We start from the raw sequence: 27,983 nt of genomic DNA on the forward strand, positions 1-27,983 counted from the left end.
TCCCATTGAAAGTATGGTGCCTACCTAATGGTGACATTAACACTTCACATTTTTTTCTCATGTGAGACTTTGACTATCATTGTTAAGGATAAATAAAAAGTGAGGTTCAGAATATTCTAAAAATGCTCCTTTGTAAAAACCACATGCATAAATATTAGTTTGATTTGCCTGTTGTAAATCTTGGCTTGTTTTAAAAATACAGATTTTGACATCTGTGTGTAAAGTATACCTGTCCCAAGTAAGTCTTACTAGTACCTCTTTGCTAAGGGGTGCCTCTCATCCAGTCTGAGACAGCAGAATCAAAGTTATGGCTTCCTTCAACATGTTCTGCAAATGCTTACTAACATTCATGTAGGACTGTGGCTTTCAGGGTTTTCCTTTATAGACATTTCTTGTTCTCTGTCACATGGTATGCAAGGAAAAACATTGGGTTTAAAGTCCCGTCATAAATTACTCGCCCATTTGTAATCACTTACTATCTTTTTCTAAGTAAAACTCAATGTTTTGTCATTTTGAGAAGACATTTAAGAGTCTAAATATATGCTCTTTCTTATTACAATTGCCGCTTTATTGCTTGGGAGAAGTTTATGTAAGATATTTAAAGAAAAACAGCAGACTGATCCCCAAGAGGAAAATAACATTTTTCTGTAAACCATTTTCACTGCAAACCCTGAAGTGTAATTCTTCCGGTGTTGCTTTTACCCTCTAGGTTCCTGAATGAATTTAGACTATATTCAGGATAACTTGGTTTTTGTCATTTCATGAGATAGTCTCACTCAAACTGAGTTGTATACTTTCTCATCATGGAGAAAAAAAAATTTTTTTTATAGATGCTCTTGTGTTACCTGCAATTTTTTTTTTTTTTATTATTATACTTTAAGTTCTGGGCATTAATTGTATCCACAATGTTGTGCAATCATGCTACTATTTCCTAAGCTTTTTCGTCATCTTTCCAGTTCAATCAGAAACTCTGTAACCATTAAGCAACAGGTCCCCATTTCCCCCCGTCCCTAGCCCCTGGTAACCGCTAATCTACTTTCTGACTCTATGAATTTGCCTGTTCTGGATATGTCATATAAGTAGAATCATACAATATTTGTTCTTTTGTGTCTGGCATATTTCACTCAGCATGTTTTCAAGGTTCATGTATGTTGTATCATCTATGAAAACTTCATTCCTTTTCACAGCTGAGTAATATTCCATTGCACGCATTTAGCACATTTTGTTTACCTGTTCACCTGTTGATAGACACTTGTGTTGTTTTCACCTTTTGGCTATTATAAATAACGCTGGAATAAACTGTTTAAATCCTTGTTTTCAATGCTTTGGCGTATGTAACTAGAAGTGGAATTTCTAGGTCACATGGTAATTCTATGTTTAGCTTTTTGAGGAATGGGTGAACAGTGCCTACAGCACCTTCACCATTTTACTTTCCTTCAGCAATGTACTGAGGGGTCCAGTTTCTCCATATTCTCTCCAATTTTTGTTGCTTTCTGTTATTTTATTTTATTTTATTTTTAATTATAACCATTCTAGGAGGTGTGAAGTGCTAGCTCACTGTGGTTTTAATTTGCATTTCTCAAATGACTACTGGTGCTGAGCATCTTTTCATGTGCTTATTGGCCATTTGTATATTTTCTTTCAGAAAATGTCCATTCAGGTGCCTTGCCCATTTAAAAAATCGTGTTGCTTGTCTTTTTGTTGAATTGTAGGAGTTCTTTATACATTCTGGAAATCAAACATTTATGAGATCTATGATTTGCAAATATTTTCTTTCTGTGTATTCTTTTCACTTTCTAGATAATGTCGTTTGATTATATAAGTTTTTTTATTTTATGAAATCTGATTTATCTTCTTTTTCCTTTTGTCACCCATGCTTTTGTTTTCATATTGAATAATCCATTGCCAAATCCAAGGTTATGGAGATTGACCCGTATGTTGTCTTTCAAAAGTTTTATAGTCTTAGCTTCTCTATTTAGGTCATTAATCCATTTTGAGTTAATTTTTGTATATGGTATAAAATAGAGGTCCGATTTCATTCTTTTGCTTGTGAAAATCTGGTTGTCCCTATTCACCAATCCTCTATTCTCACAAATATCTTTTTTTTGTCGATGTCTTTAAAAATTTAAGAACTCATTTTTACCAACACAGAAAAATGTGACAACGTAAACCTGTCATCACCCTACATGTGAAGGGGACTACACTCCTGACATTTATCTATTCTAGAGAGGTGCAGCATCTGCAAACTTCTTTTCCTCAGTAGGAACTGAAAAGTGCAACTTCCTTCTCTGAGGGGACTTAGGTGTGACAGACAGCCTGTTATGGAACTATAAACTTTTGTGAACAACTTAAAATAGAGGTTCTTCAGTGTTCTTTAGAGTTGGTCACCCGTATAGTTTTTTCGGGATGTCAGAAATCAGCTTGGCCTAGCTGTTCGGAAGCTACTGATATCATAAGGTTAGTTCAGCATCCAGAAGATAATCAATAAGTGTACACTGATTGGTGGGCTTGAGAAGAGATGCCTCTGGCAGCCTCTCCGTTCCATTTTGATTTTTTGACAGCTCAGGGCCCACGACTGTGTCTGCTCATCTTTCAACACTTTCCTTCGCTCAAGGAAATTTGTGGCCTTTCTTTTTTGTTAGAAATTTTTCCTTAATAAAGGGTAATAGTTTCTGTAGGGAAGCTGCAACTAGCTCATTTTATTTCAAGGAAACTTAATAGACATCTATTATAAGTTAAATGTTATGTAAGCATTGGAAATCCCAGGAAGAATAGGAAACAATTCCTACCCCAGAGAAACGTAATGCAGTGAGGGAAATAGATATGTCTGCGTTCAGGTATGCTAGAACCATTGAAGACTGAAGACGGTACTTTCCAGAAGCGCAAGTGTGGTGATGTGTGGTGACATTTTGTAGAGATGGGCTATGTAAGTTTTGAACCCAGAACGCCATGGTTCAGAGACTAGCTCTGCAGCTAATTAACAGCGTGTCGTGGAGCTGGTTGATTATAATCCCTGGGCCTTGACTTTCCATTTGTAAAGTGGGGTAAATCATATCTAACTCAGAGGGTTATTATGGAAATTAAAAGAGATAAAAGAAGTGAATGTTCCTGGTTGGCACATAGTAAATACTCAGGGACTAAGGTTTATCGGGTGTCCCTTACAGTGCTAGTCTCTCTATATGATCATGTCAAACAATCTACAAGGCAGATACTGTCCTCATTTATAGTTAAAATGGACATTTATGAGGTTACTTTGTTCGCTCCAAATCTGTAGTTAGTGAGTAGTGGTAGTGGAATTTGAAGCCAGTCTATTCACAGAACTTATACTCTTAACCACTATCATATACTGCCTTTCAATGGTGCTAAAAAAGTCTTGTGGTCACACAGTTGAAGGAGTAATCGTTCAGAGTTGGGGCAATCACAGAAGTCTTCATGGAGGAATTAGACCTTAAGCTTGCCCTCGAGGTATAATAGAACAACTTCACTCTGTCTCTAAACTCTAGTATAAACATATTGTGTTGTGTGAACACTATATGGATGGAGAACAGTATTTTGATTGTTTTTTAAATGCCCTGGGGTTAAAACTTATCTGCCAGTTTCCTCCTGATATTTATTAAACTAGACAATGCTACATTTCTCTAACCATCACATTTCACTATTCAATACTGCGAATGACAGAGTGTCTCACAAGAGCTGTGGTGCAAAGAAGAGGACAAGGTTACATCGAGGTCCTGTCACTCAGGGTTAGTGCTTGCATCACCTTTGGCAGGATGTGAAAACCGTAGGTTAAAAGGGGACAGAAGTTGAATTTGCTTATTTGGGGCTACCCCTAGTTTTTCAATAAGTATACTTGATATTGCAGAAATGTAAAAAAAAAAACCCAATTTTGCAATCAAATTAAAATGACAACTTACATTGCCCAAGTGAGAACTCTGCCAAGCTACAAGTCCATTTGTTTACGTGTTGATAATATGCACAACACATCATTATGGGAATTAGTTCAATTTGTACCCACTACGACTGTGGGAGCATGTTCTAACGTGATTGACAGCACACAATATATTGAGATCTTTTTATTCTCGGTATTAATATAATATGAACCGTGAGAAGATTAAAGCCTCATTTACATAACCTGAGATAAAAGGAGGTGAAATATTGTAATTATCCTTTCAAGCTAAATTTTCACTGCTATTTAAATTAACCTATGCAAAGAGCAAGTTAACCCCAAGGAGAGCTCTTGCCCCATAAAATCTACTTGTGAAATCAAGAGTGTTTATAAACCGGCCAGTCAATTACCCATTTGCTGTTGAGATGCAGACTGCAAGTTGAAAATGATGACAACAAATCAGGGATTGCTATGCGGCTGCAGGGCATTTTAATTTTTCTCCAATAATGTTCAATTTTATTTGGGTAAAAGGGACAAGATTATTACAGCTGGCCATGCTTTCTTGGTTTCTCGAAGTAGTGAGACGGAATGAGAAATGCTCTGGAATCAGAAAGTGTAGGTTTCTGTCCGAGCTCTGCCACGTGCTAATTCTACAGGACCACAGGAGACTCTTTTAACCCCTCTAAGGCTCAGCTTGCTTAATTCAGACTGATGTTTTAGATGTTATCTAGAGACTCTAAAATGCTGCAATCCTCAGAGAAAGCTTATGAGTGCTTACCAGAGAGATATATTGTTAATGTGGTATTTTAAAATCCCACTATATCACGTAATCCTTAAATTCTAATATTAAAAAAAAAAAAAAACCCAGAAGCTTCTGAGTTCCAATATCCAGAATGTCTTAATGCTTGTTTTTATTTTAGCGTTAGAATAAGTAACAGAAAACAAGGAGGCTGTAGCTTATCTGATGTTTTGAATTCTATCAACAATTAAACAAAAGGCTGGGTGTGGTGGCTCACGCCTGTGATCCCAGCACTTCGGGAGGCTGAGGTGGGTGGATCACTTGAGGTCAGGAGTTCGAGACCAGCCTGGCCAACATGGTGAAACCTCATCTCTACTAAAAATACAAAAATTAGTCAGGCGTGGTGCCTCACGCTTGTAATCCCAGCTACTTGGGAGGCTGAGTCAGGAGAATTGCTTGAACTTGGGAGACAAATGTTGTAGTGTGCTGAGATGGCACCGCTGCACTCCAGCCTGGGTGACAGAGTGAGACTCTATCCCCACCACCCCCCGAATTTAAATAAAATATTGAAATAAAAATTTATTTTTTATAATTCTGAAAGTCATGTTAAATCCTCTGGGATTTTAAGGGAAAAGGAGTTCAAAAGGCACTTGTCTTAGTTATGTATTGGTGTGTATCAAATCACCCCAGATGTTAATGGCTTAAAATGCAAATGTTGATTGTTTCACAATTTCTTTGGGTTAGGAATCTGGGCATGGTTTATCTGGGTATTTTTCTGGTTCAATGTCACGTGGTTGCAGGCACCACATCACCTAGAACAACAGTCTCATCTGAAGGCTTGACTAGGGGAGGATTCATTTCCAGGCTCACTTATATAGTTGTTGGAAGGATTTAGTTTTTTGCAACCTGTTGGAATGAAGGCCTCAGTTAATTAATTTCTGGCTGTTGGTTGGAGGCTTGTCTCAATTCTGTGTTATGTGGATATCATAGGACGGGATGAAACATGGCAGCCGACTTCCCCTGGGCAAGTAAGAGAGCAAAAGAGGGTGGGCCAGCACCGCGGCTCATGCCTGTAATCCCAGCACTTTGGGATGCTAAGGCAGTGGATCACTTGAGGTCAGGAGTTTGAGTCCAGCCTGACCAACGTGGTGAAATCCTGTCTCTACTAAATACAAAAAATTAGCCAGGCCGCATGACTGTAATCCCAGCTACTTGGGAGACTGAGGCAGGAGAATCGCTTGAATCCAGGAGGCAGAGATTGCAGTGAGCCGAGATTGCGCCATTACACTCTAACCTGGGCAGCAACAGTGGAAACTCTGCCTCAAAAAAAAAAAAAAAAAAGAAACAAAAAACCAAAACCAACCAAACAAACAAACAAAAAACGTAGTGACTACCAAAGGCACAAGCCATAATCTATCTAGACCCTGATCCCGGAAGTGACATCCCATTACCATTGTTACTGGAAAGGGGTCCCGATCCAGACCCCAAGAGAGTGTTCTTGGATCTCGCACAAGAAAGAATTTGGGGTGAATCCACAGTGCAACCTGAAAACAAGTTTATTAAGAAGGTAAAAGGGTGGCCGGGTGCGGTGGCTCAAGCCTGTAATCCCAGCACTTTGGGAGGCCGAGACCGCTGGATCACGAGGTCAGGAAATCGAGACCATCCTGGCTAACGTGGTGAAACCCCGTCTCTACTAAAAAATACAAAGAAAAAACCTAGCTGGGCGAGGTGGCGGCGCCTGTAGTCCCAGCTACTCGGGAGGCTGAGGCAGGAGAATGGCGTAAACCCGGGAGGCGGAGCTTGCAGTGAGCTGAGATCGCACCACTGCACTCCAGCCTGGGCGACAGAGCGGGACTCCGTCTCAAAAAAAAAAAAGAAAAGTAAAGGGGTGAAAGAAAAGCTACTCCATAGACAGAGTAAGATGTTCCCAAAAGTAAGAGGAAGAACCTGCCCACCCTAAGTATGATGCTTGTTTGTAGATAGGATAAAAACAGTAACAAAAATCATGAAGAGATGTACTCTATTACAAGGGTTGTGATAAAGGATTAATTTTCTTAATTACTATATTTTGCAAAAATCGATATTATTATCTTTAAAGCAAAATTAGGTATGCTTTTGTTCTCAAGATATAAGGATATCAGAACATTCCTGGGCCTGGGTCTGTTAAGTAAACATTATTCACCTGTTCTCTTAGCTGTAAACATCTTGAGGCTAGGAACAGCTAATCTCCTGGGAATGCATCTTGGCAAATCCCAGCCTTCTTTTTCCCAGACTCATTCAAGATGGAGTCACTCTGGTTTGAATACCTCTCACATCTGGACAATATTCTATTAATTAGAATCAACTCAGTGAGTCCAACTCATCCTCGAGAAGAGGGGACTAGTATAAGTGTGTGAATACCAGGGAGCAGGGATCTCTGTGGACATCTTGGAGGCTGTCTGCAACAGCACTAACTATTCTTTCACCTTATTTATTTCAGGAAAATAATTATAGGTATTAATATTTATTCAGTGTCTTTTACTAATGTGGAAAAAAATAATCTTTCCATGAGATGCCATTTATTTAAGGATGGCAAACTCTAGTCCTACCTTGAAATATGTGAAATATTGATAATTTTATTGGCTTTAGGGGATGGTGGATGTATGAATATTAATTATCAAATAATGTCAAGGTTATAAGTAAAGTAACAGAGGGGGCTTACCTTGTAAACTGAGGTAAGTCTTCTGCATTGGCTATAGGTAGGTTGCAATCATAGTTAACAATCTTCTCTTTGTTAAGGAATCACATGAACCTGTACATTTCATCCTGATTGTCACTGTAGCCATGTCTATACTAGGCATGGCAAAGCATGGTGTTATTTCTGGGATAAATAGCTAAGCCGACACAACCAACTCTGTGTGCAACTCTGCCTCTTGTTTCTCTTCATCTCTGCCAATCCCTGCTGGCAAGAGAAGATTTGAAACCAGTGACTTGTAGTCACATCCAAGAATTAACTCATTCAGTGAGATTTGTATTTTAAGTCTGGCTTTGTGGAATGACAAGCTTTGTCCTCTGGTGAAGGCATTTCAATAAACAGGTGGGAAAGAGGAAAGATCTCTGCAGAGAGAAAAGGCCTCGGTTCACATGTTTAATAGGCAATTGCTCCCCCTTCTAAAGGTAAAGTCACACTTCTATTTCAAACATAAGCAAATCGTTGTGAAGCAGTGGTGCTGAGCTGAAGGTCATTATGTTTCTGGGATACAGCAGACACGACCTCTGTTTCCTTTAAGAAAAACTTAGTGTAGCTCTTAATGCATTTTGGAGGAGAGGAGGAAGGAACAATATTTAACTGCTGAAGAAGAGCACTAGCCTTTCTTTTGTTTAGCTGGGTGGAGAATTCCGAGAGAGGCAAACATTGCAGGAAATAGTGAATAAGGTGCACTTAACGATGGGGCTAGAAAGGTAGGAAACTGACAAATTATATGCTGTATATTGTATATATATATATATATATAAATTTTTTTTTTTAGTTTTTATTTTTTGAGATGGAGTCTTGCTCTGTCGCCCAGGCTAGAGTGCAGTGGCGTGATCTCGACTCACTGCAAGCTCCACCTCCCAGGTTCATGGCATTCTCCTGCCTCAGCCTCCCGAGTAGCTGGGACTACAGGTGCCCGCCACCACGCCTGGCTAATTTTTTTGTATTTTTTAGTAGAGACGGGGTTTCACCATGTTAGCATACATATTTTTAAATTTTTATCCTTGAGAAGCAGATATTATTATTTCCAGTTTTTAAATCAGAAAACTTGGGCTTAGAGAGGTTGGGTGATTTTCCACATCCTTACAATGAGGATAATGGTAGTTCATGTCTCATAGGGCTATTGTGAGAATTAAATGGGTTAAAAACATAAAAGTGCTTGATAAATGCCGCCTTTGTTATCACGATGATAACTGCTATTTCCCAAGGTCATAGCGCCAGAAATTAGCAGGGAAAGAATATGCATTAGGATACCTGACTCAACCTTTCCTGTTTCTTCTCAAACCAGTAATTTGATAGTTAGGGATGGGAGGTTCATTCAGGTGGGTGAGAGAGCAAGAAAGGCAGGAAGAATTGCAAGTTGTGGAGGCAAGAGGGCTGCGAGGAGGTTCATGTGACAAGAGCAACTGAGCGGTGTGGGAGTTGATGTAGGCAGACACGAATTGCTGGAGGGTTTTAAAGTCAACTGTGGTTTATTTGAATTTGATGTAATATTGAGTGCCAAGGGAGGATGTTGGGAGGCTACATTATTTGGTCAAAGCAGGGGTGAGAAAAAGTTTTTAGAGGTGACATTCTCAGCTATGATGAATAAGAAAGAGAGGACGAGAAGCTTCTTTCAAGAACAAACCAAGTCCTGGAATGGGAGGAAATTGCAAGCAGACAGTAAGTCAGAAGGGGCTGAATAAATATTGGGCTACTGGCTGCTGCCTTTGTTCCTGGCCATTTCCCACCCCTAGACATAGAGTCCTTGGTGGGTTTTGTAGAAAAAGCATAGTTGTCACCTGGGGATGGGACATCAGCACTGTGGGAATGAATGATTTTGCAGGGAGCCAGAAATCCACAAGAATTGCCAACGCATTTTCCTGACCTTATATTTGCCAGTAATGAGAACCAAACGAGGCACAGCTTCCTCCAAAAAGCTGCGTCAATGGCACAGATGGGGGTTCGGAAGCGTGGAATTACCCACAGAGGTTGGATGGTTGAAAGTGTGGTGAAAAACTCTAGGGTTCATGACTTCATGACTTGCACTGGGGCAGGGATGGATTAATGTAAATTGGAGGCGATGGAAATCACTGCAATGGAGAGGGAGGATGCCCGAAGCCACAGAAAGTCCTGAAGACCCATGAAGGGGCCTTTACACCAAGCAACAAGTTTGGGCTTTGTGTTGAGGGAGAGAGTGGTAAATGCTATGCTCCTGTCCTCTTCTCTGATTATGGAACGGGATGAATAGGGGCATGGTCCCCTGTTTGCATGTACTAATTGTGTCCTGTAAAAGCGAACTAAATATGACCTGAGAGGGACTCTATACTTCTGTTATCTGAGTCCTTGTAGACAAACTGTAACCTAACTTAATAGGTAGACAAGGTTGAAAACCTCAGTTGGGAGTGTGTGCCTGTAACAGTGGCTGGGTCTTGGCCAATCCCAGCAGCCATACATCAACCACTCATACACTGCCGAGTGTTCAAACTGCCGAATAAGGTAAATGCTGAGCTGTACTCAATCTAGTAGTTTCTGTACCTCACTTCTGATTTCTGTATATCACTTCCCTTTTTTTGCCCATCAATCTTCTTCCACTATGTGGCTGTGCTGGAGCTTCCGTGGATCTGCTGTGATTCTGGGGACTGCCCCGTTCGGGAATCGTTCACTGTTCAATTAAATTCCTTTCAATCTAACTCGGCTGAAGTTTTTCTTTTAACAGTCCTTTCCAAGGGGACACCACCTTCTTTCAGCTGGTCAACAATTTTCAAGATGCTAAGCCATGAGGGAACGTATGAGGTTTGCCTGTGCCTTCCTGAGAGTCTACTAGACTGAGTTGGTGCTCTTCCTCTTTCACTGCTATGGTCTGAGTGTTTATGTTCCCCTAAAATTCGTATGTTGAAGCCCTAATGCCCAATGTGAAGGTACTAGGCGGTGGGTTGTTTGGGAGGTAATTAGGTTATGACAGCAGAACTCTCATGAATGAAATTAGTGCCTTAGAGCAGAGACCCTAGAGAGCTGTTTCAAGAGACAGTGTTATCTACGGGGAATGGGCCTTTACCACACATGGAATCTGCCAGTGCCTGGAGGTTGGACTTCCCAGACTCCAGGACGATGAGAAAGAAATGTTTGTTGTACACCCAGTTTACAGTACTTTTCATTGTAGCAGCGCAAATAGATCAAGATACCCACCCTCAGATTCTGGCAATTTCTGAGCTGATCCTGAACTGGGTAGAAAATGTGTCAGCAACCTCAGCTCCCCTGCCTGAGGGGGTCTGGAATAGGCCTTGCTGCTGTGGATACAGAGTCACAAGCAACAAGAATGAGCCCTGCCTCATTCCCTCTGAGGGACCCTGGTTGCTTATCTCTCTTGCTGTATGTCCTGTGAACTGATGGATTACCAGGAACCTGCTGGAATCCTCAATGTTATTTTCAGTGGAAGCATTTGCTTTTGTTTCTTGATGCTCTATTAGATCCCTTCAGATATTGTAAACTGCTTGGACAATCTTATTTCATGTCATTTTCTCAGTTCTTGACACTCCAAACCAGGCTTTCTTGCCAATTCAAGGATTTAGGTTTGCAGAAATCTCAATATTCTGAAGGTACCAGAGCCCACTGGCATCATGGAGAGAATGACAAGGAATGGGAGTGGTTATCCTAGGCTTCCTAACCTTGTTTATATCATGATACTGTTTGCACTGTCCAAGTATGCTGGAAAAAAAAAAAATGAATTTACCTAGAGGTTTTTGTCTCCTGGCCCCATCCTTGAAAACTAAAGGGATTAATGTCATGCTACATTTCACACTGGTTAGGAAGTTGTGACCTACTTCATCATGGATAATATTTGACTTATTTGAAGGATGTGGTCCAACACACCTAACGATTTTCCCATTGAGTGTTTATAGGTTTGGGCTGTGGTGGCCTCTCCCTTTTTTAGTCACTATTGCCTACTTTTTTCTGAATGCATCTTGCTTAGCTCATTCTTCTTTTTTTGCTTCTTTAATTCCCAGTTCTCAACTCCTCTCCACCTGTCCACCATATCCTAGTCCATTTCCACCAGCTTCCATTAGGAGTGCATTCTCTCAGTCTGTCTTCCAGCCCACCCTGCTCACCTGAGAGCTCTTGGAGGGCTGCATGGGAGGGTGGTGTGGCCCAGTGGAAGCAGCCAAAGATTTTGAGTCACACTACCTGAAACTTAAATCTCAGATCTGCCACTTATTAGCTTGGTGAACTTGGGCAAGTTACCTGTACAATGGAATAATAACAGATCTAAAAGATATCATATAGTTAAAATGGTAGAGACCACTTAGCAAATATTGGTTATTAGTAATTACCCATCTTCCTGTCAGTGGTTAACATTGTCTTGGACTACAGCTGGTATTCAGACTCTGATGGGGGTTGAAATCCTGCCTTTGCCCTCTGTCCCCCACAAAAAGATCTTGGGTGATTGAATTGCCATTCCCAAGTCCATGCATTAAAGTTCGTGATACTGACTTACATAAGAGATCTGAAGTGTATTTAAACTTCTGTAATTCTAAGTACCACAGTGAATTGGTGCCAGTCACAGTAGAATAGAAGCTGTAAACCAAGAGAGCAGCAAAGGATGGGCCAAATGACACCAGCAAGATCCTAGGGGAGGGAGGAACCAGAAAATCTCTAGCAATTTGGTGCGAGAACTGTGATAGCTGAGACAATAGTTTTGGCTGCAAAGCGTGTTGGGACCACATGGCTGACAATCTGGAAAGAAGAAATTGGGACCAAGGGGGTTTGGGGTAACAGAAAAATGTACCAGGATCTGTGTAGTGTGGAAAGGCCAATCTCAATTTTCTCATCCAGTGCATGCTTGGCAGCTAGTGTGGTCCCGAATGGCTGTGCTGGCGATGGGTATGGAAGCAAGGTGATGAGTCACAAGCACATTTGAGTGCTGCTCTTGTGCATATCCCACTGGATCCTTGCAGAAATAGTGTTAATGTTCTTATTTTCTCAATGAAGACACTGAGGGTTAGGGAGCTTAAATAACTTTGTTTAAGGTCAAATGTCTTGTGAGTGGAAGAGGGAGTAATCCCGCATGTCAGACTGTCTTTAAACTCCAATTCCGTAGTTTTTTATTTTTTTGAGACAGGGCCTTGCTTTGTTGCTAAAGTCCAATTCTCTATCGCTATATCACGCTGTGTCTCTGGAAGCAGCTGAACCATCAGAAATAAGTTAAATTACATTCGATGAACTCTGCTTGATCATGTAGGCAAGCAGGCAATACCCTTTAGGCAAACAAAAAGCTAACAATCAAGCTTTAGGTATCTGAATAAACGACTTAGATGGAGTAGACAGATAGAAGAAAGGAAACATTGAAATGCTTTATCATATCAGGACTTTTAGTTTTGTGAGGCAGGCAGGGACATCAGCTTTTTGCTTCTCCCTTGGTAGACATCCATTTCCTTGTTCCTGTATGTCTGCAGAGCCTCCAGCTCATAGTTTGGATCCAAAACTTACTGTGTTTCCACAGTTTGTGGACTTTAAGGTTATGATGCATTTTCTTAAAATAATATCAAGGATATTAAAATTTTAGTAACTGAAGTTTTATAGATCCAGATCTTTGATTTCTGCAGGACAATGAGAATGCCTTTGAAATTGATCTGTGAAGTATTAAAAAAACTGTGTCTATGTTTATGGAGACTTATTCTGATATTTTTATCTGATATCATTGGTTGGTGAAATATCTGATATCACTTCTATTATCTGATATCACTTCAGTTCTCTCAACCCAATTTTTCCCTTAAGTTGTATACTTTTTTTCTCTGGCATAACATCAATTTCTTCAGATTGCATTTTTGATTTGTCCATGAAATGAATGCCATGCTCCTAAGTAATACTTCAGAATATTATGTTTTTGGTATAAAATGTTTTGATTGTTTCTGAAACCATTCTGAGGCTCTATAATGTGTTCATTCCATTTGTCTATGGACACTTAGAGGATTTTCTGGAAACACAGAATGGTAAGAATGGTTACAAACCCCTACAATTTAGCTTTAAAGCTGGTATCAAAATCCAGATTCTGCTCAGACATATTTTAAAGAGTATTTCTATTGACAAGATAACAAAGCACATTATTTTAAAAACAGCCACTTTACCTTTGAAGGCTTTATTTGAGCATTTTGCCTTCCTTCCTTCCTTCCTTCCTTCCTTCCTTCCTTCCTTCCTTCCTTCCTTCCTTCCTTCCTTCCTTCCTTTCTCCCTTCATTCCTTCCTTCTTTCAATTCTACATCCACAAATAGTCATCAAATACCTATCCTCTGTGAAACCTGTTCTAGGCTCTGGTATGTTTGAGGAAAAACAAGGAAGACATTGTATCTGGAGCAGAGTGGGTGAAGAGGAGATGGTAGATGAAACCAGAGAGATGGAGAAACGACAGATAACATCTGACAGGGCCTTACAGGCCATTGCAAAATGTCAGCTCTTGCTCTGGTAAAATGGAAGCCATCAGAGAGTTTGAGCAGAGGAATGACATCATCCCACTTACAGGATCACTCTGTTAGTGTACTGAGAATACACTGTGGAGAGAACAGAAGTAGAAACAGAAAGATAATTAGGAAACGATTGTAATAATCTCAGCAAAAAATGATGGACCTTGGACCAGGGTGGAGTTCATGAGAAGTGGTCAGATTCTGGATGTATCTGGAAGGGAGAATCAATAGAATTTGCAAGTAGAATGGCTGTGAGGCGTGAGGAGTCAGGGATAATTTCCAGGAGTTTGGTCTGAGTAACCACAAAAAAGGAAACAGTTATTATGATGTGAGGTAGGAACAGTAAAAGTTCAGTTTTAGACATGTTGGGTTAGAGATGCTGTATGGCAGATGCACCTGACAGTAATAACTTAAGCATTACCCAAGAATGATCCTGTATGGCAGACACACCTAAATGTGTGTGCCAAGCTCCAAAGCTAAGGAATCTCAAAGTGTCCAACCTAGAGATTCATTCTTTATCTCTGAGGGACATCTGAGCTCCAATACCATTTTGTCCATGGGATGGAGGTCCTTTGTTTTGGGTTGAATAACAGTTTTCAGGTGGAGGTTGTCAGGAAGAGGGTGCTAAGTGAAAAATGCTGCATAAACTGCAGCTTTGCTGTAGGCTGTGGTGGTTCTCCGGGCCAGGCAGCCACCACTGGACTGCTCTGTATGTAAGTTCCCTTCAGTAAACACTATGTTATATTTGCCAGCTCTGAGTAGCTTCCTCAATGCTTTGAACCTGGTATCATGACTGTTGCAGCTAACAGGGGTCTGGCACAACAGATGCCTGTTAGATGTCCAGGTGGAGATGTTATCTATGCAGTTGTATTTGTAACTTTAATTGATGGGTGAGTTTGGAATAAAGCTAATAATTTGGGAGCCTTCTATGTATAGTTGGTATTTAAAGCTAGGAGACTAGATAAGATTTCTAAAGAAGTGACTGATGAGCGGGAAGGGAAGAAAGTTCAAGGACTGTGTGGACGCCCTTATGTTTGCAGGTTAGGGAGATGAAGAGAAACCAGCCAAGAAAGACTGAGAAGTGGCTGAATGAAGAAGAGAGTATTTCAAGAAGAAGAGAGCAATAAAGTATGCCACATGCTGCTATTAAGTCCATTGAGATAAGTGCCGAGAACTGTTATTGGACGATTAATATAGGGAGTGGATGGATATGGCAAGAATAGACAATTGTATTGAGGTGTGTTGCTGGGAAGAGGTTCAGAAAAGTAGGCTAGTTGCTGGAAGAAGATAATAATTCAAGGTAAATTGATATTTAACTAATTATTTCATAATGAACTACAGTGGAAATACAAGTGACCCAGAACATCTCAATTGCCTTTCATATTTTCTGAGAAGACTGAGTATCCTATACACATTCTTTATTAACCATCTGAGAATCACTGATTATAAACTTTGGGTTTTCAGGTCTAGAAACGTTTGTGATGAAAGAATCTAAGAGAACATTTCTATGCTTATTTAGATTACTTAGAGTTCAATCTAATTAGGACCTGATAAGAAGTATTACATACATTTCATCTATTTCAACTGACATCTTTTCATTAAATTATAAATTTACTTGCTTAAAATATTTGTTGAACACCTACTATGTATGTGTGAGTCAATTGCTATGAACTGAAAGATGGGTGAAGTGTTATCCTGAAAGGGTAAACATGTAAGCAAATAATGACAGCACAAATCAATTTAGACTATACCGGAAATACATTCAAAATGCTGTAGTTGACATAGACCAATGGAACAGAATAGAGATCTCAGAAAGAAGACCACACATGTACAATCATTTGATCTTTGACAAACCTGACAAAAACAAGCAATGAAGGAAGGATTCCCTGTTTAATAAATGGTGCTGGGAAAACTGGCTAGCCATCTGCAGAAAACAGAAACTGGGCCCCTTCCTTACACTTTATACAAAAATTAACTCAAGATGGATTAAAGACTTAAATGTAAAACCCAAAACTATAAAAACCCTAAAAGAAAATCTAGACAATACCATTCAGGCCATAGGCATGCACAAAGATATCATGAGGATAACGTCAAAAGCAATTACAACAAAGGCAAAAATGGACAAATGGGATATAATTAAACGTAAGAGCTTCTGCACAGCAAAATAAACTATCATGAGAGTGAACAGACAACCTACAGAATGGTAGAACATTTTTGGAATCTATCCATCTGACAAAGGTCTAACATCCAGAATCTACAAGGAACTTAAATTTACAAGAAAATGAACAACCCCATTAAAAAGTGGGCAAAGGAAATGAACAGACACTTCTAAAGAAAAAAAAAGACACACATGTGGCCAAGAAACATATGAAAAAAAGCTCAACATCATTGATCGTTAGAGAAATGCAAACCAAAACCACTATGAGATATCATCTCATGCCAGTCAGAATGGTGATTATTAAGATGTCAAGAAACAACAGATGCTGGAGAGGCTGTGGAGAAATAAGAACACTTTTACACTGTTGGTGGGAATGTAAATTAGTTCAACCATTATGGAAGACAGTGTGATGATTCCTCAAAGACCTAGAACTAGAAATGCCATTTGACCCAACTGTATATACCCAAAGGAATATAAATCGTTCTGTTATAAAGACACATGCATTCGTATGTTCAATGCAACACTATTCACAATAGCAAAAACATGCAATCAACCCAAATGCCCATCAATGATAGACTGGAAAAAGAAAATCTATTCCTTGTAGATTCTGGAATACCATAGTATTTCAAGGTACATATACACCATAGAATACTATCCATCCATAAAAAGGAACAAGATCATGTCCTTTGCAGGTACATGGATGGAGTTAGAAACCATTATCCTCAGCAAACTCATGCAGGAATAGAAAACCCAACACCACATATGGGAGCTGAACAATGAGAACACATGGACACAGGGAGGGGAACAACACACACTGGGGCCTGTTAGGAGGGTGAGGTTGGGAGAGGGAGAGCATCAGGAAAAATAGCTAATGCATGCGGGGATTAATACCTGGGTGATGGGTTGAGAGGTGCAGCAAACCACCATAGCACGCATTTACTTATGTAACAAACTTGCACATCCTGCACATGTATCCTGGAACTTAAAATAAACTAAAATATCTTTTAAAAAGTGCTGTAGTCACAATAAATAGCAGAACACAGCAGAAAGGGCAGCAGAAAGACTTATAGGGCCACCAAAAGAAGAAGTAGGATTTAGACCTCCACTAGGAGGTTGGGCTGGATAATGTTGAGAGGTCGTGCAATCTTGAGCCTATGAAAATCATCAATGCAATTCTATCCCCAGGCATGAGGCGTCAGGCTCACACATCTGTGGAAAAGTGGTTATCAGGATACTGGAGACAGAGAGGTTGTAAACTCCCATGAATATTTAACAGGGTTAGCGTATGGCCAGTTGATGCCCTAAGCACTGTCCAACAGTGGTTGCTCTTAGGCCCTACCACTGCTTAAAAATCAAGAGCTTAAGGGTCTGTTACACAAATCAACTGATGAGTTAAGTGCTAGCCAGATCCAGTCAGTTCTGTTGACACTGGAAGGGAACCAGACACTCTCACTCCATGAGATTAAAACAAACGTGGTATCTGATGACACCTTTGAACCAAAGTTTTAAACTTCAGTTACTCATCATGTCTGAGAAAATATTTCCTAAGCAATGGAGATTGAAGTCAAAAACTCCAAGAAGATAATAAAAAATTCCACTGAAGTTGAGTGTGACAGTAAAAGAGTTAAAAGCATGCACCTAACTAGGTTTTTCTCCTAACTAGGGAGAAAACTACCAGGTGACCCCTCCTTTCCCTTCCTGTCCTAAGCACAGACTTAATTGCTTAATGGCTAATCCAGGGCTCGTGTTAGCAATATGATTCAGATTTGAAGCATGGTTTAAGAAGACAGTTATTATACATGGTTGAGCCTAGAGGGAGAGTCGGAATAATCATTTGAAAGAGTGCAGATCTAGGTAATGATAAATCATATTCCCCTCTTGTATGCTAAGAGTTCACATCCTGACAATTACTCCTTTGGAGGATAATGACCACCACCACCACCACAACAACGACACTACAACTATAGAAGGAGGATAAATTAACTCTTTAAAAAGAAGACTTACTATGTATTTGACACTGTGTTAAGAATTTATTACGAATTATGCCATTGAATCATGACATTTATGATATAAGTAATATTGCTAGACATACTTTGTGTATGAGAAAATTGAGACTCAAAGAGTCAAATGGAACTGGGATTTGAATCCAGGTGTGTTTGGCTCTATCTCCTTTCCACAAGTTATTTATGTCCATAATACGTCTTTCTTGCTGCAGTGTAAACTCAGTAGACCACGTAGTTGCATCTAGTTGACGCTGGCAACCCTCCTGATGCCACCATAGGGCATGGCGGGCAGTAAGTTTGTTGAGTAAATGAGTGAATGAAGAGAGCCTGCATCAATTACAGGAATTACAGTAATTCTTAAAGTATTTCATTTGTAATAAAACTCTTGCCAAAGGACAATAATAAAGTCATAAAAGACTGGCTATCTAAAACATTACTGTAGCCATCATCTTATTCATTTTCAATATCAGCCTGGGATTTCTTATTTAAAAAGGGATAAGTCTCATTAAACAAGAATACTGAGACAACCAGCGTGCAATATATATGAGTATATATGCATTTTCTCTCATGTAGTGATGATTTGTGTGTTTAATTTTTTATCTCTAATAAAGAATTAAATTGTTTAGTGACCTGAAAATTGAAAATTTTCTCTGTACCAAGACAAAAAATGATCACTTCCGGACTGAGTGTGAATAAATGTTCCCTGGTTATCACTTCAGTTCTTCACCAGTTGAATGTCAGAGATTTGTATTTTCCAGATTAATTATTAGTCTAGGCAATGACTATGTGCTGTTATGCTTCACAATTAATACTCAGACTGTTGTGAAAGAAAGATAATTTGGTGTTTTGAAAGGGAGATAATTTTGTGTTTTCTGGCTCATTCTTCAGGGATAAAAATAAAGTGGGAATATGCTCTTCTAGTCTTTATTGCAGTGGAGACAGAAGTTGATTAATTAAGTTGTCACCTAACTATAAACAACCCGTGTCAGTTATTTTACAACTTTAATAAAGTTTTTAGAAATTTACATCAAAATTTTAATCAACATTACATGTATTATTTATAATACCCGGATAGTATCAGTGTGGTGTATTTATAAGCATTGTGCACTGGTGCAGAATTTCAAACTTGATTCTTCATTAAATTTTAATTCCTGAACTTAGCTCCTCTAGGTGAACACAGATAGGAAATAACAAAGTCTTCACTCATCTTGGAAAGGAAAATGCTTCCCAGGCCTTTCAGGGCTTCCTCAAGCCCAGGGGGATATGCCTAACGGGTGTCCCCCACATTCCCCAATGACTTTGACACTTCCTTTCCATGTTTGCCTGTTGAACTGCTGAGTTTACCAAAATTCCTGTACACTCAGCATTGTTCCAGCAAACCGGGGGTAAAAGTACTTAAAAAAAACACTGAATATCTTGGAGGAAATAGATTTTCCAAAGTAAAAGCATGATGGGGGAAAATGCAGGAAACAGCAGGAAGGGATTGAGCAGGTGGAGGAGTATATCTGACACATAAAAAATTCATGCTGAGCCTTCCTAAGCTGCTCAAATGAAAAGTGATTAAGGCAAAACTAATGTCTGCATGTCATTTAGAGGAGGAAAGACACACGTTTTAGAGCTGACTTTAATTTTATTCTTAGAATTTATGTGAAGGGAAGGGAATGTGGGAAATGCAATTAAAATAAAATTTTCGTTCAACATGTGCTGTTTAGATTGGCACTCCTATTAATTCAAAGAACGGGAAGATTATAATCAAATATTTAGCATCCTTTTGTGTGAGTATAACAAGTTCAGTAAACACAGTCTCTAACTTTTTGGAGTTACCGCTTTAAGGCAGAATTAAGATACGGTAGGCAGAAATCTGACCATTTAGAGACAGGGACAATATTCGCTATGGCTTGAGATAAGCAGAATAAACAAATCTCTACTTATGCAGCAACTAGGCTTCCTAGTTTGAAAAGCAGAACTTTAAAGCCTGAATGTATCACAAGAACGCTTTCCATGGAATAATTGTTCTGTTCATCTAAAAACAGCTTTGGAAAGACTAAGGCCCCTTTTCAAAGATTATTGACACCTTAGCTAATATTGGTGAACCAAAAAAAAAAAAAAAGTTTCTCAAATTTGCCAATGGGCAAATAACTCACTTTCCGATTAAATGATGAAAGCTTTTCCTAAAAAGGTGCAGCATAAATAATGTCTTTGCTCTTTGTCTAACGGATTAGCAATCACCAAATTCTCTAAGGACATAACAATTCCTTCAAATTTGCAGTGAGGAGGTTGACTATACATTGGCCACTGGCTGGCCACATGGCCCTGGAGATATAATTTGTTTGGTCCATACAAAATTATTGTTGATTTTCTTTTAAAATAAATAGTTAAAAACTGGGACATTTTATCCAAATATCTACATTTATGGTTTCTTTTAAAAAATATGTCTCTGCCATATTTTCACATAGCCACAAATCAGTTGCAGCTGAGAAACATCTGCCCCTTTAGATTCCAAAGTTTTCCAGTTTCTTGATGTTTCTCAACATTTTTATCATTATCCTAAGAAAGTTTCCTTTGAGGATATTTCCCCCCCCCATTGCCTATCGATCCCCAAAAGATTTTTAATAACATAAATACATGGTGTATCGGTTTGTCTATGGTGGCCATTTGGAAGACCACAAACCATTGTACTACCTAAGAATTTTGCACTTCTCCGGAACAAATTTTTGCCCCCTTGTGAACGATATCACCCCTATGGAGAATGCATGCTGCTCTAAACCTTGTGGTTCTGCAACACTGAGACTGAGTGTGTTTTGTGGAACTAAAAATAAAATATGAAAAAATTGGAGGACTATAAATCTTATACCTCCCTTATTTTAGTCCTTAAATGCCTGCCCCCTGGGGGCATTTAAGTTTGCAGTCTCTGATCCATATGGAATAGAGAGAAATCATCTTTACGATCTCTAAGAGATTCTAAGTTGAGCCTCTTTCCTCTGTCCTGGATGGCCACAGCCTTCTATGCTGAGCTGTAGAATGGTCATTTCTTCAATGATTTCCTCAGGTGAATGCAAGACGAGTGATTTTTAATTCAGAAAGGAGATGATTGAGAATGTGCTCTGGTCTTGATAGAGCGGATTCTTCATTCATCCAATCATGGTTTGTGCTCAAGAAATATTTATTGAAACTTACTCTTTTGTCTAGCACTGTGCTAGGTCACTGACACCAGTAGAACTCTATATGCATCATTAACTGAACACAGTGATGATTCTGATCATGAGATTCTTTTGATTTCCCAGTCTCATGGTTGGGGTATCTGGTAAAAGTTACTGAGAGATTTTAAATAATCAATCTTTAAATACTAAAAATGGAAGTGTGAGCAAAAGTAGGAGGAATCTACCAATTTCCTGGCCATTGATGCAGGTTGGTATGTCAGTGCAATTTGCCTGTGACATATTTTTCCTTATGAATGAAGGTTGTATGTGTATTAAGAGAGAATAAGAAAATACAAAGCCGTAAGAGGCTAACAGTAGGAATTCTGATATTAGGAAGATGTATCTTTTGATCTCATGAAGACAAAGGTAGGGTTCAACTGTTGGGTTTCATTTCATAATTAGGATATAGGCTGGATTGAAGAGTAGTTCTGGACTGAATACATAATGCCCACCAAGAGGCTTTTGTTAATTGCTGGAGACTGAATGTTTGTGTCTCCCCAAAATTTATACATTGAAATTCTTACTTCCAATGTGATGGCATTAGGAGGTGGGGCCTTTGGGAGGGTAATTAGATCGTGAAGTGGAGGTGGATTAGTTCTCTTACAGAAGAGACCCTGGAGAGCACCCTCATCCCTTCTGCCATGGGAGGACACATTGAGAAGACAGCCATCTGTATTAGTCTGCTCTTATGCTGCTAATAAAGAAATACCCGAGACTGGGTAATTTATAAAGGAAAGAGGCTTAAGGGACTCACAGTTTTACATGACTGTAGAGGCCTCACAATCATGGTGGAAGATGAAGGAAGAGCAATGGGACTATTTACGTGGTGGCAGGCAAGAGAGCTTGTGCAGGGGAACTCACACTTATAGAACCATCAGAACTTGTGAGATTTATTCACTACCATGAGAACAGTATGGGGGAAACCGCCCGCATGATTCAGTTATCTCCACCTGGTCCTGCCCTTGACATGTGTGGACTAATACAATTCAAGGTGAGATTTGGGTAGGGACACAGCCAAACCATATCACCGTCTATGAACCAGGAAGTCAGACATCAAATCTGTCAACACCTTGATCTTGGATTCCTAGGCTTCAGAGCTGTGAGAAATAAATTATTGTTGTTTATAAGCCATCCAGTCTATGGCATTTTGTTATAGCAGCCTGAATTGACTAAGACAGATATTGGTGCTAAGACATTAACAATATCAATTCTTGGGTCTTGCTCTTGTAGGTTCTGATTCTGAGGTCAGGTGGGGCCAGAACTACTGATGTGGAAATTACTGGACTAGATGAACTCTTGAGATTACAAGTGTCAGCCTCCTAAAAATACTTTTTAGGACCTTAAGTATCAATCCAGGTGGAAATTCATCAGGTTTTGGAACTAGACAAATATCTCATACCAGTCGATACATGGTACCAGCATATTTTAATGCTTACTGTCTGTAAAGAGGTAAGCAATCATATTTGGAGAGCTTTTTGGTCTATGTACAGTACTATATCTTACAGAAGTATTAGTGGCGGTATGAGTGAACCAATGGTCAGTTTTAAATAGAATAAATGTAGGTCAACTGCTATTGCAATTAAATATTATAAAAGGACTCATTTAGTTGCTAGTGGCAGAAAATCAATTCAAATGGTTTGAACAAAAGGGGATTAGCTAGTTCACATTTTCGAAAAGGGAGACTTTGGATTCAGATATTAAACAATTAGGATCTGTCTTTCTCTATTTTTCAGTTCTGCTTTTCTTTGTAATTTCCCACCACAGATACTATGAAGTAGCTTTACTCTTGTGTAGGGTCCATCAGTGGGTGGCAAGACGACCTCCAGTAGCTGTGGGTTGACAACTCCAGAGTACAGAGAATTTCTCTTTCCCAAGACAGACAATAAAAGGGCCAGGGCAAGTTTTCATTGGTCTGCTTGTGTCATGTGATGATCCCAAAACTAATCACAATATCTGTGGGATATCTGACTTTGATTGGCCTGGAAAGGGTCACATGTCTATTCTTGTTGTTAAAGGATTGTATCAACTCAATCTGAAACACAAGGGCTGAGAATAGGGATTGTTCTCCAACTAAAAATGGGGTATAGTCACCAAAAGTAGGGGGAATGATTGTTGGACAAACAAAACCTACAGATACCATAAAATAATAGCAAATACCATCAACAGCATTTTCTGAGATAATAAGATCTACCTTTAAACTCAGAGAGAACAAATTGATGTATGGGTGAGTACGACTGGTTTTAATCCTTTTAAATTGTCATTAGTGAGAGATCATTTCAGAATGATGGATTTACCTGAGAAAAAACAAAGTTTTCATATTCCAAAACAATGATCAAACTTACTAAGAAACTGTATTTGTGTCTGAAAATATTATTAACATCTTGTTGGTGGTTCTGAATTGGAATGAAAAGACAAGCTTTCATTTCTTGAAAGATGATCAATACAAAAACTGAGAAGTCTGATCCTTAGAGAAAAATCAGGCCTGAGATGTCAAGCATGTCAAGCTCTAGAAGATACTTGAAGAAACCAAGAAGCCGTGACTCAAACACATCAAAACTTTCTGGAAATATGAAAAATAACAGCTGGGTGCAATGGCTCACACCTGTAATCCCAGCACTTGGGGGGCCGAGATGGGTGGATCTCTTGAGGTCAAGAGTTCGAGACCAGCCTGGCCAACATGGTGAAACCTTGCCTCTACTAAAAATACAAAAATTAGCCAGGTATGGTGGCCCATGCCTGTAATTCCAGCTACTTGGGAGGCTGAGGCAGGAGAATCACTTGAACCCAGGAGATGGAGGTTGCAGTGAGTGGAGATTATGCTCCTGCCTGGGCAACAAGAGCAAGACTCTGTCTCTAAATAAATAAATAAAAGATGAATAATAATGAAAAAGCAGATGGTCACCTATTCAAAGAGATGACAGCAGGACAGTTAGAGGGCAATAGTGAGAGACAGTTTGTCTGAATACCTTTTTATATTTTTGATGTTTTCACTATTATGTATTTAGAAATTTGTAAATAGAATTTAAAAAGTTATTGGGCCATGACAAAAAAAAATTCTCAAAATGTTGGGCATGATGGCACATGCCTGTAATCCCAGCTTCAGTGAGGCTAAAAGGAAGGAGGATCACTTGAGCCCAGGGTTCGAGGCCAGCCTGGGCAACATAGCAAGATTCTATCTCAAAAAAAAAAAAAAAAAAACAAACCCTAAAGTCATCATGTAAGCACAATACAATCTAGCATCTCTGCTGTGCTGGTTCTGTGATTCCAATTGTGCCTCCCCCTGCTTTATAGGCAAGCCTCAGACTGGCCTCTGATCCATTACAGGGTTCCTCTGGGTGGGACACACCAGAAACTTCCAGTTCAGCCTTTCTGGGTGTAAATCTCCAACTCCTTCACCAAGATGCTTTCTTCAAGGAGAACAGAATGTACAGAAGGCTGGATGGCAACCTGGTGAGATAAACTACACAGAAAAGAGAAAAACGACATTGCCTCATGGACAGATCACAAAACCCTGGCCTCAGAAGTTCTCCAAAATTTGAGGAATTCTTCAGCTTACAGCCATCTGTGCTTTCCTCGACTCATGAAATTCTTCCTCTCCCATGTGAGTTTCTCCTGAATAATGCTAATTAAAGTAGACAAAAGACCCCCTTCCCCCACAGAGCACTGATCTGTATATTTTATTTAGGAAACTGTATTTAAAACATTTTTGGAAAACTGAGGCTGATAGGAATGTCTGCTCACATAAAGGTCTAGCTTTTAGTTATGCAGAAACTTTGTCTAACATAAGAATTCATTTGGGAGGATTCCGGGAAACTGAGGCTTTCCTGGAAGGGATGATGGTTACTATGGTTTCTTGGGCATCCTTAGATGTCCTTTGCATTTGAATCACTGGCATTTTAATTCTGTGGGGACCAATAGTCTGATTGCATTTCTCCTTCACCTTTCCCTGATATCTCATACTAAACACCAATAATGCAAATTGATGAATGAAACTAAAGCAATTTGGTGGAAGAGGTAAGAAAAACCTCTACTCAAATTAAATTTGTGTTTGTAAAACGTACATTGATGAGGAAGAATCTGCTGGCTCAGAAACCTTCCCAGAGTTGTGCTGATGAAGGATGGAGTTAACCTTGCTTTACCTTTTTGAGGCCTGAAGAAAGCCTCATGACTGAGAAGTCACATTTAATTTTATTTTCTATTCAGAGCTGATACCTCCTTCTCTCTGTCTTTATTTTGCAGGCTCTCTGTTGATCTGGCACAAGTGTGCAGGTTTTTTAAAACGATGATGTTATCTGTTTACTATTCAAATGCAATTTTAAATGGTTTGGCTCAGCACATTTGAATAAAAAATCCTATTAAAGATGCAATATTCCTCTGCTACCTTTTTGCCGAGTGCATTTGCATGGCATTCCTTTCTCAATCGGAATATAATACTATATACCTGTTCAGAATGATGTGATTTCCAGCATTGAATTTGCAGTCGTGAAACAGGCTGTTCACCTTCCTATCATGGAAATTGGGTATTCATGCATAATTTCCTCCCCTACACTTACAAAATACGTTATAAGCCACATGTTTGTGCCCTTGCTCTGCTCTGTAGCGTTTTCATTTAAAATCTTCCAAATTCTTATTTTTGCTCCTACCATTTGATAGAAATCGTGAAATTGCTGAGTTAAGATAAGCACGCTCTCTTTTTTTTTTCCTAAGCATGATTGGGGATAGATAGGAATGAGAGATGAATAAAGCAATGAAGAAAGAGCAAATTGATCATTTACTTTAAAAAGTTCTGACCACTGGCTTGATGAGAAGCATCTTTAATTTTAAATATTTTGCATCTACTTAACTGCCTAATTGCATGGTTAAATGAGCTGTAGGAGAAAGATTGCAGCTAAAACCTTGGATCAATTTCAGCAAGTTCTAGAACACTGATGGTAACACTAGGCTGTGTTTCTCCTCTGGTAATTTTGAACTTCTTCAGAGAGCCCTGTTTATTAAGCAAGGCAGACTTTCTGCTTGGGCAGCATTTTCCAATTACAGAGCCTTCCCTGCAGTATCTAGAGATGGAATCAGAGACCACACACGCGTTCCGGGCAATGCCGGGCAGCCCAAAGTCAGCAAGTCCGACACTCAGCCTCACTTTCTCAGTGTGCTGCAGCCTAGGGTTGTTTCCAAGTGCATTTTGACATGTGTTCTGTGTGGTGAATAGGTGGGAGCAGGCTGCCTGCAATAATTGGCCAGCCGGGATTGCCTGGGTGAAGCTCCTGGAACTCGCCCTCATCAATAGCATCCATTGAAATACAGTTACACTGCTGCTCACAAAGACTGAGTGTGTGTGTGTGTGTGTGTGTGTGTGCGTGTGCATGTATGCATGTATTCACGCACACATCTGTGGATACTCAGGATGCTGATTTTTTGGAACTGGTAATTATTTAGAGATCTTGGACTAAGTGATAATGATACATTCATTAGAGGAAGAAAACCCATCTAGGTTGCCTTGAGATGTGGGGCAGACTGTGGGTGGGGGTATCCAACATTCTATGGGTAATAGCTGAGCAATCCCAGTTGTGCTAATTATGAGAAAAACAAATATAGTAACACAGGAAGTGTAACAATAAGAACCCAGCCACCACAATGAGTGTAGCACTGACGGGTGTGCCAAGCTGTGCTGAGCTAAGTCTTCCATGAGAACAATCTCAAGCAATGGCAAGAGCATGGATTATGGAGCCAGACCCTCTACATTTGAATCACGGCTTTATCACTTACTAAAGTTATGTGATTAGGGGTAAATTGATTAACCACTTTGTGCCTCTGCTTCAGTTTCATCAACTGTAAAATGGGTATACTAATTACACCTAATTCTACCAGATCATCTGTTCTCAACTTAATGCATTTTTACTGCCCTCTAAGTCTCCCGTGTACTGTGGAGAAGCTAATAACTACTGTTCTTAGAACATCTTTTTGTGTATGGCTTTGTGTAGCGTCTGCCAAGGAGAGGCACTTGTGTGAGATTTTCCTAAAAGAAGAGAAGCAGAAGCCATTGTTTTAAGGGAGGTGGTTGCAGGCAAATGTGTGAGCAGGTAGATGAAAGATTTATAATGGCTTTCAGGTAAGCCTAAGAATTACCTATCTCAGGGCTTCTGACTGAGAAGCCAGAGAGACCCTCCCAGAGGCCCTTAAGGTGTTCAGTGGCCTCTGGGTGAGTGTCGACTCCCACTTGCATAGATACAGCAGCAGGCAGAAAGGTCCTAGTGGCTTCCCCGAACTCCATTGCTAAGCCTTTCCAAAAGACTGCAAACCTCTAATTTCCTGCACTAGAACTATTGATGCTTAGAACACGCAAACTATCTTTGTTTTTCTGACCAAATGCTGACGGACACACTGTCTCATAGGGTTGTTGTACAAATTTTGTGGGGAGTTTCAAACAAATGCTTGAACTAGTGCTTTCCACTTAAATTTGCAGCTCATAAGTCCTTGTTACTTAGTTCTCACTTCAACTTTAAGAGGTGGGGGTGGGTAGGAAAGTGGTGAGGGTGTAGTTTCTAGGATCGGTGTATCTAGGTTTGGAATTTACAGTTAATTCGCTTATGAGCTACATGGTTGGACAAATTTATACATACATCAGGGATAGAAGTAGCACTTGCTCAATATGATTGTTGAGAAGATGGAGAGTTAATAACACATAGAGCAAAAGTTACCTGCTACAGAGTAAGACACCATGCTTATTAGCATGTTGACAACTTGTTCAGAAGATTGGGTTCTCAGAGATCAGGCCTCTTTTCATCTCCCTGGGGTCATCTGGAAGTGCAGGCAGTTGCTTCTGCAGACC

This window comes from Macaca fascicularis, chromosome 5, assembly GCF_037993035.2.
Source record: "Macaca fascicularis isolate 582-1 chromosome 5, T2T-MFA8v1.1".
In the NCBI taxonomy this organism is placed as follows: Eukaryota; Metazoa; Chordata; class Mammalia; order Primates; family Cercopithecidae; genus Macaca; species Macaca fascicularis.